Genomic DNA, 13,519 nt, shown 5'->3' with positions numbered 1-13,519 from the left:
TATATATATATATATATATATATACATATATATATTCCTTTAAGGCAGGGACCATCTCTCTTGTATTTTCTAAGCTTCACCTTTGTCTTCATTGTCACTTTTGAGCTTCTGGTTTGACATTTATCCTGTTTGATTTTTTAATTTCACATCTTATTTTATGGCTTTGATGTCACATACCTTCCTTGAACATGTCAGTGGCACTTTGGAGAATCAAGCAAGAAGAGTGCTATATAGAAAGGTGGGAGGCTGGAGGGCTACAAAGTGGGAAAAGAAAATGTCAGCAGCTTTCAAACATGATGATAAGGGGATTGAGAAATAAGGGTGGCATATTTTGGAATGAGATTTCACCTCTCCAGCCACCAACTCCCACCCCAGGAATCCTTAGATTTTAGGAAAGGTATTGGGTTTCTCCTTGTGTGAGTAATGTGATTTATATCATTTTAAAGTTGGATATTACATGAAAGAGTAGCCTCAGAATACAGGACAACTTGTCAGCATCTGGGTATTCTAGAAATTGTTCTTCATATTCAGCTGTCTTTGTTAAAATTCCTGGGTTGGATTTTTAACCCGATTGAAGACGAAAATCAAAGACGAGGGTAGAGAAATCTTTCTTTACCTCTGTGCCAAGGGAGTATATGAGAATTTTAACTCAAGATGTAGCCGTGTACTTGATTCAGGAAAATACCATAGAACCCTCTAATTGAATTCCTATAAAGAAACAAGTTCTTTAATTCAATGTAATCTTTTACTAATCACAAAGAACATGCCAACACAATGTCCCAGTCAAGTAGATTTCCATTTACTTACCTTGAAGTGCTGTATGTAATGAAGTCATTGTTAAGCTCTATTTATTTTTTAAAGACAAACAAGGGAAAAAGAGTAAAACTCAAATCTCTACATATCTATTGATCACAGAATGACAATCTTATTTATTGTCTCTTAATCTGTCAAGACATGAGAATACATAGCTTAAAAAATATTAAAAACTTTGATTTAGTTATCTTCTCTTTCTCTCTAGTAATTCTGTGAGTACTTTAAAAGGTAGAAAGATTTTAAAAACTTATATTTTGATGTCTAGACACTATTTTGTTAAAATTATAGCAAATATGTTTTGATTTTGAAGAAGTAGAACAGAATATTATGTCAATGTTGTGATAAAGTATATAATGTTAATAAGAAAATGTTAAATAGTTTTCAGACACTAATACTTTTAATTTGTAATAAGTTTTAATTAAACACATATTTTGAGTTAAATGATAAATTACAATAACTAGATCTGATTGTAATCTGTAATATGTTCAACCACAAAACAAATACGCTTGTAAAATTAAATGGTTTAATTCTGTATAATTTCTCAGTATGGTGCAGTTACTTGTATTTCTGTGTAGGAAGAAGTAGTAGAGCAAAACAATAATGTGTTAGTAAACTAAATATGATAAATCATGAAGTTTTACATCAATATATTCTTTATTTTTAAAATGGAAGGGATGTTGCACCTCTTACTTGGCAAGGATTGGTATTTGCTTCTTATGTGTGAGAAATTGGTTATAACAAAAACTTGCTTTGGGAACTGGAGGAGACAAAGATGCCTTATATACTATTAAGTCATTACAGTTTTTTTCTCACCTAGTGTTTCTGTTTAATTGAAGTATAATTAACATACAATGTTATATTAGTTTCAGGTATACAAAATAACGATGCTACCTTTGTATATATTACTCAGTGCTCATCACAATTATACTCTTAATCCTCTTTATCTATTTTATCCATTTCCCACCTCCCCTCTGGCAACCACCATTTTGTTCTCTTCTGTATTTAAGAGTCTGTTTTTTTAAAATTTGTTTTGTATTGTTTAATATTTTTTCTTTGTTGATTTGTTTGTTTCTTAAACTCCATATATGAGTAAAATTATATGATATCTGTCTTCCTCTGACTAATTTCACTTAGCATTATACCCCATCTATATGTATATGTATATGTGTATGCATATGTGTATGTATATGTAAATGTATATCTATCTATCTATATCTATCTATATCTATATATCTATATCATCTATATCTACATCACACATGTATATATAATGCATATATATGTATATAATGCGCATGTATATATGTATATATAGTACATATATATTGTAATTATACATATATATAACAACTTCTTTATCAGTTCAGCTATCAGTGGACATTTGGGTTTCTTCCATATCTGGGCTAATGTAAATAATGCTTCAATAAACATAGAGGTGCATATATCTTTTTGAATTAGTGTTTTCATTTCCTCCAGTTAAATACCCAGTAGTGGAATTACTGATCATATTGTAATTTTATTTTTAATTTCTTGAAGAAACTCCATATTATTTTCCACAGTAGCTGCACCAATTTGCATTCACAACAGTGCACAAGGGTTTCTTTTCCTCCACATCCTCATCAACACTTGATGTTTCCTGTCTTTTTGATTCTAGCCATTCTGACTAGGTGTAAGGTGAAATCATTTTTTTGTAAGGTGATATCTAATTGTGATTTTGGTTTGCATTTCCCTGATGATTAGTGATGTTGAACATCTTTACATGTGTCTATTGGCTCTCTATGTGTATTCTTTGAAAAAAATGTCTATTCAGGTCTTCTGCTCATTTTTTTTTTACTCAATTATTTGAAGGCTTTTTGGTGTTGAGTGGTATAGGTTCTTTATATATTTTGGATATAAACATCTCAATGGATATATAGTTTGCAAAGGTTTCTCCCATTCATTACGTTGCCTTTTTGTTTTGTGGATGGCTTCGTTGTGCAAAAGCTTTTTATGTTGGTGTGTACTAAATAGTTAATTTTGCTTTTGTTTCCTTTAACTGAGGAGACATATTGAGAAAAATGTTTCTATTATTGATGTCAAAGAAATCACTACCTATGTTTTCTTCTAGGAGTTTTATGGTTTCAGGTCTCACATTCATGTCTTTAATCCATTTTGAGTTTGTTTTTATATATGGTGTAAAAAATAATCCATTTTCATTCTTTTGCATATCACTATCCAGTTTTCCCAGCACCATTTGTTGAAGAAACTTTTTCCCATTGTTTATTCTTGCCTCCCTTGTCAAGATTAATTGATCATATAAACGTAGATTTATTTATGGACTTGCTAATCTGTTCTGTTAGTCTATGTGTCTATTTTTCTGACAGCACCATACTGTTTTAAGTACTACAGCTTTGTAAAATATTTTGAAAACTGGGATTGTGATACCTCCACATGTGTTCTTCTTCCCTTACTTTTGTTATTCAGGGTATTTTGTGGTTCCATGCAAATTTTAGTATTACTTGTTATAGTTCTGTGAAAAGTGCTCTTGGTATTTTGATAGGATTGCATTAAATTGGTAGATCGCTTTGGGTAGTATATACATTTTACCAATATTGGTTCTTCCACTCCATGAGAATGGAATATCTTTCCATTTGTTTGTGTCATCTTCAATTTCTCTCATCAATGATTTATATCTTTTGGACTACAAGTCTGTTACCTCCTTGGTTAAATTTATTTCTAGGTATTTTATTGGTTTTGGTGCAACTGTCAATGTGGTTATTTTCTTAATTTCTCTTTCCCCTATTTCATTATTAGTGTATAGAAATGCTACAGATTTCTGTATATTAATTTTGTATCCTGTGAATTCACTGAACTCATTTATCAGTTCTAGTAGTTTTTTTTTTTTTCATGTAGTCTTTTGGACTTTCTGTATATAATAATATGTCATCTGCAAATAGTGAAAGTTTTGCTTCTTCCTTACTGATTTGTGTGTCTTTTATTCCTTTTTCCTGTCTGATTGCTAGGACTTTTAGTCCTATGTTGACTAAAAGTAGTGAGAATGGACATCCTTGTCTTCGTGATCTTAGAGGAAAATCTCTCAGTTTTACTCCATTGAGGATGATGTTAGCTGTGGGTTTTTTATATATAGCCTTTATTATGTTGAGGTATGTTCCCTTTTAACCTACTTTGTTGAGAGTTTCTACGATGAATGGATGTTGTACCTTATAAAATTCTTTTTTTGCATCTATTGAGATGATCATATGATTTTTATCCTTTGTCTTATTTCCCTGGAATAAATCCCAGTTGATTATGGTAAATGATATTTAATGTATAATTGGAATTGGTTTGCTAATATTTTGTTGAGGATTTTTGCCTTTATGTTCATCAGAGATATTGGCCTGTAGTTTTCTTTTTTCATAGTGCCTTATTTGATTTTGGTGTTAGGGTAATGTGGACCTTGTAGAATGAATGTGAAAGCTTTCCCTTCTATTTTTTTTTTTTTTTTTTTTTTTTGAGTAGTGTGAGACGAATCTGTATTGACTCTAAGTGTTTGGTAGAATTCCCCTGTGAAGCTGCCTGGTCCTGGACTTTTGTTTGCTGGGAGTTTTTTGATTACTGATTTAATTTCATTGCTTGTAATCTGCTTCTTCAAATTTTCTATTTCTTCCTGATTCAGTTTTAGAAGTTTATATGTATCTAGGAATTAATACATTTTCTAGGTTATCTGATTTATTGGTGTATAATTTTTCATAATATTCTCTTATAGTCCTTTTGTTTCTGTGGTGTTGGTTGTTATTTCTGCTCCTTCATTTCTGATTTTATTTGAGTCCTCTCTCTTTTTTTCTTGAGTGTGGCTAAAGGTTTATAAATTTTGTTGACCTTTTCAAAGAACCAACTCCTGGTTTTATTGATCTGTTCTATTGGTTTTTAGTGTCTATTTCATTTATTTCTCTTCTAATCTTTATTATTTCCTTTCTTCTACTGGATTTGGGCTTTGTTCTTCTTTTTCTAGCTCTTTTAGGTGTCAGATTAGGTGGTTTCTTTAAGATTTTTCTTACTTCTTGAAAAGGCCTGTTTTGGTATAATGTTTCCTCTTAGAAGAGCTTTTGTTGTATTCCAAAGATTTTGCACTGTTGTGTTTTAATTTTCATTTGCTTTTCTTTATGTATTGTTTAATTTCCTTTAAAATTTTAATGTTTATTCATTTTTTTTAGAGAGATACACAGAGGGGGAGTGGGGGAAGGGCAGAGAGAGAGGGAGACACAGAATCTGAAGCAGGCTCCAGGCTCTAAGCTCTCAGCATAGAACCCAACGCGGGACTCAAACCCATGAACTGTGAGATCATGACCTGAGCTGAAGTCAGACGCTTAACCAACCGAGCCACCCAGGTCCTCCTTTAATTTCCTTTTTGATTTCTTGATTGACCCATCCATTGTTTCCTAGCATGTTATTTAACCTCCACGTATTTGTATTCTTTCCAGATTTTTTTTTTCTTGTGATTGATTCCTAGTTTCACACCATTGTGGTTGGAAAAGGCGCAGGATATAATTTCAATATTTTGAGTTTATTGAGATTTGTTTTATAGAATAACATGTGATCTGTCCTGGCACATGTTCCTTGTGTACTTGAAAAGGATGTGTATGATGTAATGTTCTGTATATACCTATTAAATCTATCTGGTCTAATGTGTCATCCAAAGCCACTGTTTCTTCTTGAATGACCTATCCATTGATGTAAGTGAGGTGTTAAAGTCTTCTACTATTATTGTATTAAGGTCAAATTTTTATGTTATGGCTATTATTTGTTGCTTTTTATATTTTGGTGCTCCCATATTTCATGCATTAGATATTTACAATTGTTATATCTTCTTGTTGGATTGTTCCCTTTATTTCTATGTAGAGTCCCACTTTGTCTCTTCTTACAGTCTTTGTTTTAAATTCTATTTTATTCTAAACATGTTTTGCTATTCTATCTTTACTTCTGCTTTCATTTGCATGGTAAATTTTTCATCCCTTCATTTTCAATCAGCATGTGTCTTTAGGTCTGAAGTGAATGTCATGTAGGCAGCATAAATGGGTCTTGCGTTTGTATCCATTCAGTCACCCTTGTCTTTTGATGGAGGCATTTAGTCCATTTACATTTAAAATAATTATTGATAGGTGTTTACTTATTGCCACTTTTTAAACTTGTTTTATGGTTGTTTTTTGTAGTTCTCTGTTACTTTCTTTTCTTGCTCACTTCTTTTGTGGTTTGATGGTTTTCTTTCGTGTCATGCTTGGATTCTTTTCCCTTTATTTTTGTGTATCAATTACAGGTTTTTGATATGTGATTATCATTAGGTTCATATATAACATTTTATGCATCGGATTTTATATTAAGTTGATGATTGCTTAACTTTGAACCTATTCTAAAAGCACTAAATTTTTACTCTCCTTCTCATGTTTTGAATGCCTTGACTGAATTTTGTGGATATAATTGATTTTACTGCTTTTGTGCTTTAACCTCTATATTTGTTTTATAAGTTATTAATCTACTACGTTTACTACATTTTTGCCTGTGAAATTTTTCCTTTCATAATTATGTTACTCCTTGGTTATGGCCTTTTCTTTCTGCTCAAAGAATTCTTTTTAATGTTTCATGTAAGGCTGGTTTAGTGGCGATTAACTCCTTTCACTTTTGTTTATCTGGGAAATTCTTTATCTCCCCTTCTATTCTGAATGATAGCTTAGCTGGGTAGAATATTCTTGGCGGCAGGTTTTTCCTTTCAGCACTTTGAATATATCATGTCACTCCTTTCTGGCCTACAAAGTTTCTGCTGAAAAGTCAACTGATAGCCTTATAGTATTTCCCTTGTATGTAACTATTTTTGTTTCTCTTGCTGTTTTTAAAATTCTCTATTTATTGGTACTTTTTTGCCATTTTAATTATTATGTGTCTTGATGTGGACCTCCTTGGGTTAATTTTGCTGGGAGCTCTCTGTGCTTCCTTGTTTTGGATGTCTGTTTCCTTCTCCAGATTAGGGAAGTCTTCAGCTATTGTTTCTTCAAGTAACTTTTCTGTCCCTTCTCTTTCTCTTCCCCTTCTGGAATCCCTATAATTCCAATGTTATTACAGTTGATAATGTTGCTGAGTTCCCTTAACCTGTTCTTATTTTTTATTATTCTTTTCTCTTTTTGCAGTTCAGCTTGGTTGCTTTCTATTACCCTGTCTTCCAGATTGCCAATCCATTCTTCTGTCTACTCTAGTATGCTATTGATTCCATCTGGTGTATTTTTTTTTATTTCAATAGTTGATATTTTCATCTGACTGGTTCTTTTTTATATTTCCTATCTCTTTAGTGAAGGTATCATTGAGATCCTCCACTCTTCTCAACTCAGTGAGTATCTTTATGACCATTACATTGAGTATCATTATGAATATTATGTTGAATTCTTTATCAGTGATGTTGTTTACCTCCATTTCATTCAGCTATTTTGCTCTGGTTTTGTACTGTTCTTTCATTTGGGACATATTCCTTTGTCTCCTCATTTTGTTTAACTCTCTGTGTTTGTTTTTTTATACGTATTAGGAAAGTCATCTGCATCTCATGATTTGAAAGAAATAGCCTTATGAAGAAGAGGCTCTGTGCATCCTGTGGTGCAATGCTCCCTGTGCACAGATCCAGATGCCCAAGGGGTGTCTCCTATGGGCTGCATGCACTTTACTGTTGTGGCTGAGCCATGTTTGTCTTCAGTCCAGTTGACTGCAATGTCCCACTTTGCCTGTTGTGCACACACCAGGCAGGATTTTGTTATTAAGGTGCCTGTCTGAGGTTGCAGTGGGCTTGTTGTTGGGTGGTCAGCAGTCAGACCAGATGTCTGCCCTCAGTCCCTCTGTGGGAGCTGCAGTTGCATTGATTGGCTGGTCACACTATGTTGCCAAGTATAAAGTTTGGTTGCCGAGAATATAGGCATAAAGGCATGTGTGGTTATCCCCCCCTTTCCCCGGGGCAAGAGTCACTTTAACATAGCACCAATTTTGCCAGTGTTGCTTGCAGGGTGTGGCAGGATAAAAGCTGCTTTGGAGGGAATTTCATAGGGGAATGTGGCAGTGGGGCATGCAGTGCTAGCAAGATAAGTAGAAAGTGTTCTTACTGATTCCTGCAGTTGTCTAACTCTTTAGGCTTGGGGGGCATATGTGGTGAGAGATAGCACCTGTCAGCACTTTTATTTTTGGAGAGCTCTCCTAAAGATCTCTGTCCCTCCAAGACACATTCTGAGATTAGCAAATAAATCTCCCTCAGGTATACCCCCAGGTACTTTTCAAACTGCTGTTTCTATGTTGTACTTCAGTGGGGTTATTTATTATGCTGTATCTTTAAGGGTGAGAACTGGTTTTCTATTGCCCTTCAGCTCTCCTGGAGCTAAACCTTTTGATTTTTAAAGTACCTGGATTGAACCCCCACTGATTGTAAAAATTCATGAGCTTAAGCACCACTGGTTTTCAAAGCCAAATGTTATAAGCACTAGTCTTCCCAGTTCAGGTCCCCTGTGCCTGATATGTCTAGTATAGGGTATGATCTTCTCTATTCTTAATCCTTGTGGTGTCTCCTGGGGATTTTTGGCTCCTGACAGCATTTCGGCCTTTCCTACCTTTTTTGATGTGGTCTTCTCTCTATGATTAACTGAAAAGTCTGTTTTTCCACTCTTCAGGTTCAGTTAGTTGCCACAGATTAGCTGTTATCTCAGTTTGTCTGTGGGATGAAGTGAGCTTAGGATCTTCCTACTCCACCATTTTCCCAGAAGTCCAGGCATTGTATTTCAAAGTGTCTTCAGGGAGGAAATAATAATTACTGTGATAATTTGGTTACTTCTCATCTATGTGAGTCAAAGTTATTTGCAGAGGGACACTGCACAGCAGTCAGGTTTTGTTTTGTTTTGTTTTGTTTTGTTTTGTTTTGTTTTCAAGAAGTTTCATTGATGAGAAAGTACCTATATATTCAGGGAAAAGAACAGAAACATGATCTCAGATAATTATTTAAACCCAATCATCCATGTGTTGAAAAAAAATTAAAGGCCCACATAGAATTAGAAATATGATTTTCCTTTTTTTTATAGGAAAGGGGAATGTGAGGTAATTTATTAAAATAAACTGCAAAATGTCCTCATGCAATTGAAGGTTGTCATTAGCTTTTTTTAAATAAGGAAACTATTTTTATCTCTGTATTACAGTGTCAAGGTTATCTTTCATCTGGAGGATTTTGTAATTTTGCATTGATCTAGAGACTGTTACTTATTTTCAAAATGAATGTATGCAAATTATTATTAAATTCTTCAGTGTTTAGTCTTCTGAATATCATTTAAAAATATGAATGAAGGTACAATAATATGATAATTAACGCATTATGAATAATTTATTTTATGGCTTGAAACCCTGCATAAAGCAAAGTTGATGTTGCCTAAATTTTCAAACAGAATCCAGTTGAGGTACCACTACATTTAAGCCATGTGCATAGTATTATATATTAAGTGAGAAATCTCATTACAAAAGCCATGCATTTATGTTTCTTAGTTTATAATATTCATTCTTAAATTCGCAGCTTGGGACCCTAAAGGATTTATAATATCCAAATAATGTTGTTACAGAAAACATATTTTATTTTTTTTAGATTTCCTGTAGAAAAGGCAACAAAATCCACTTTGACTATAGGTAGTGTTTATATTTTAAATGTTTACAGCAATTATAATTAGTGTTTTTTAAAGCTGGTGAGTGAATATAACCATCTTTTGCTTACACATTTTAAATAATAGAAACCGTTAGATATCTTAAGATTTGCCATGATCAAACAGAGTGTTATTTGTAGATTATACGAAATTCTCAGGTAAAGGAGGAGCCCCTTGATCCACTATTTTTCTATTTATTTATATTATAATTTTGCACTCTGTTTAACTATTTAGCCCATACTATGTGCATGACAATATTCTAAGTATTTACAATGGTCCTATGAGGCAAACACTATTATGATCCCTACTTTATTGAGGAGGAATGAGATATAGTACATATAGTATGATATTAGCATCAAATAGTCTTGTTTAAGTCATGAATTCACCACTTACTAATACCGTCTCCTTGGCATTTAATATGTACTAATGTCTCTGAACATCAATTTCTTTTATACAAAATGAGGGAAGATGCTAGGTACTTCACAAAGTTATTGTAAAGATTAAGTAATAATATTAGAAACATCTGGCAGTTTCTGGCATATAACTTCTCAATACAATTTAATATTTTCCCCATTTCCTTTAGCCTTGTGTTAGTCAAAACTCTTAGCTACAAGTGATGGAAAACCACATCAAACAAGCTTTTTGAAAAGAAATATGTTCAGGGCCGCCTTCAGCTCAGGTCATGGTGTCACAGTCCGTGAGTTCAAGCCCCGCGTCAGGCTCTATGCTGACAGCTAAAAGCCTGGAGCCTGCTTCCGATTCTATGTCTCCCTCTCTCTCTGCCCCTCCCTTGCTCATGCTCTGTCTCTCTCTGTCTCAAGAATGAATAAAAACGTTAAAACATTTTTTTAAAAAGAAAAGAAATATGTTCATTAATTTAACTGGAAATTCAAGGGTTTCCACCCATGGCATTATAATGTTTTTCTTTTGGCACTGCCTACGACTGGTTTGGCTTACTTTCATGCACACTATTAATCCAATTTATTGCCAATACAGCTTTTTGCCAATTTACATCTGGTCAATTTCATAGGCTGATAACCTAAGACACATATTTCTTTGAGTCACAGTCCTTGAATCTGTGCCTCAGAGTTTCTGCCTTTATGCAATAGACCAAGCTGCTTACCCATTGACACCATCCTTAGTTAAATGGCATCTCATCTTGATTTTTCTTGGGACAATACAAGTAATAGTAGGTTAGGGTGTGGTGGAGATACAGTTGATTTTAGACTCTTTAAAATACAAGCACTTGTGTTCTTTGTTGCACAGGGAATGCACAGACTAAGGGTCTTGGTAGGGAAGTAGGGTATAAGTACCAGTCTTATCTCCTGCTATCTGCTGTTCTCCATTTTGTTCACAGTAAGTTTAGATTGGAGTAGAATATACAGCACTTCAAACTTGGTAAGATTCATGATTACCTGCCCATGAGCCATATTGTATTGCTGTCCAGAAGCAGAAAGTATTTCTGTTTTCTTCCTTGTCTGCTTTCAGACACACCAGCTTAGACCACAGTTTTTATTCACATGATAGGCCCTTATTCAAGGTCAAAAACAATAGTCAATGAAATTGAATATGTTGAAGTATTTACATCAAGTCCCTAAACTTTGGTCAGCCCAAAGTCTAAGTCCTAATATACAATAGGGGCAGTTTATTTTTTTAAATGACATTTATCATCAAATTGGTTTCCATACAACACCCAGTGCTCATCCCAACAGGTGCCCTCCTCAATGCCCATTACCCACTTTTGCCTCCCTCCCACCCCCATCAACCCTCAGTTTATTCTCAGTTTTTAAGAGTCTCTTATGGGTTGGCTCCCTCCTTCTCGAACTTTTTTTCCCATTCCCCTCCCTCATGGTCTTCTGTTGAGTTTCTCAGGATCCACATAAGAGTGACAACATATGGTATCTGTCTCTCTGTATGACTTATTTCACTTAGCATAACACTCTTCAGTTCCATCCATGTTGCTACAAAAAGCCATATTTCATTCTTTCTCATTTCCAACTATTATTACATTGCATATATAAACCACAACTTCTTTATCCATTCATCAGTTGATGGACATTTAGGCTCTTTCCATAATTTGGCTCTTGTTGAAAGTGCTGCTATAAGCATTGGGTACAAGTGCCCCTATTCATCAACACTCCTGTATCATTTGGGTAAATTCCTAGCAGTGCTATTGCTGGGTCATAGGGTATAGATCTATTTTTAATTTTTTTGAGGAACCTCCCCACTATTTCCCAGAGTGGCTGCACCAGTTAGCATTCCCACCAACAGTGCAAGATGGTTCCCATTTCTCCACATCCTCTCCAGAATCTAGTCTCCTGATTTGTTCATTTTAGCCACTCTGACTGGCGTGAGGTGGTATCTCAGTGTGATTTTGATTTGCATCTCCCTGCAGAGGAGTGACATTGAGCATCTTTTCATGTGCCTGTTGGCCATATGGATGTTTTCTTTAGAGAAGTGTCTATGCATGTTTTCTGCCCATTTTGTCACTGGATTATTTGTTTTTCAGGTATGGAATATGGCGAGTTCTTTATAGATTTTGGATACTAGCCCTTTGTATGATATGTCATTTGCAAATATCCTTTCCCATTCTGTAGGTGACCTTTTAGTTTTGTTAATTATTTCCTTTGCAGTGCAGAAGCTTTTTATCTTCATGAGGTCCCAATAGTTCATTTGTGCTTTTAATTCCCTTGCCTTTGGGGATGTGTCAAGTACGACATTGCTACGGCTGAGGTCAGAGAGGTCTTTTCCTGCTTTCTTCTCTAGGGTTTGGATGGTTTCCTGTCTCACATTCAGGTCCTTTATCCATTTTGAGTTTACTTTTGTGAATGGGGTAAGAAAGTGGTCTAGTTTCATCCTTCTGCATGTTGCTGTCCAGTTCTCCCAGCACCATTTGTTAAAGAGACTGTCTTTTTTCCATTGGCTATTCTTTCCTGCTTTGTCAAAGATTAGTTGGCCATACTTTTGTGGGTCTAATTCTGGGGTTTCTATTCTATTCCATTGGTCTCTGTGTCTGTTTTTGTGCCAATACCATGCTGTCTTGATGATTACAGCTTTGTAGTAGAGGCTAAAGTCTGGGATTGTGATGCCTCCCGCTTTGGTCTTCTTCTTCAATATTACTTTGGCTATTCGTGGCCTTTTGTGGTTCCATACAAATTTTAGGATTGCTTGTTCTATCTTCGGGAAGAATGCTGGTGCAATTTTGATTGGGATTGCATTGAATGTGTAGACTGCTTTCGGTAGTACTGACATTTTGACAATATTTATTCTTCCAATCCATGAGCACGGAATGTTTTTTCCATTTCTTTCTATCTTCTTCAATTTCCTTCATAAGCTTTCTATAGTTTTCAGCATAGAGATCTTTTACATCTTTGGTTGGGTTTATTCTTAAGTATTTAATGCTTCTTGGTGCAATTGTCAATGGGATCAGTTTATTTGTCTTTCTGTTACTTCATTATCATTGTATAGGAATGCATCTGATTTCTGTACATTGATTTTGTATTCTGCGACTGTGCTGAATTCATGTATCAGTTCAAGTAGACTTTTGCTGGAGTCTATCGGGTTTTCCATGTATCATATGTCATCTGCAAAAAGTGAAAGCTTGACTTCATCTTTGCCAATTTTGATGCCTTTGATTTCCTTTTGTTGTCTGATTGCTGATGCTAGAACTTCCAACACTATGTTAAACAACAGCGGTGAGAGTGGACATCCCTGTCATGTTCCTGATCTCAGGGGGAAAGCTCTGAGTTTTTCCCCCATTGAGGATGATATGAGCTGTGGGCTTTTCATAAATGGCTTTGATGATGTTTCAATATGGTCCTTATAACCCACATTTCTCAAGGGTTTTTATTAAGAAAGGATGCTGAATTTTGTCAAATGCTTTTTCTGCATCGAAAACAGGATCATATGATTCTTATCTTTTCTTAATGTGATGTATCACATTGATTGATTTGCAAATGTTGAACCAGCCTTGCATCCCTGGAATGAATCCCACTTGATCATGGTGATTAATTCTTTTTCTATGC

This window comes from Panthera uncia, chromosome X (assembly GCF_023721935.1).
Source record: "Panthera uncia isolate 11264 chromosome X, Puncia_PCG_1.0, whole genome shotgun sequence".
Taxonomy (NCBI): domain Eukaryota; kingdom Metazoa; phylum Chordata; class Mammalia; order Carnivora; family Felidae; genus Panthera; species Panthera uncia.
This window is presented reverse-complemented; position numbering follows the sequence as displayed.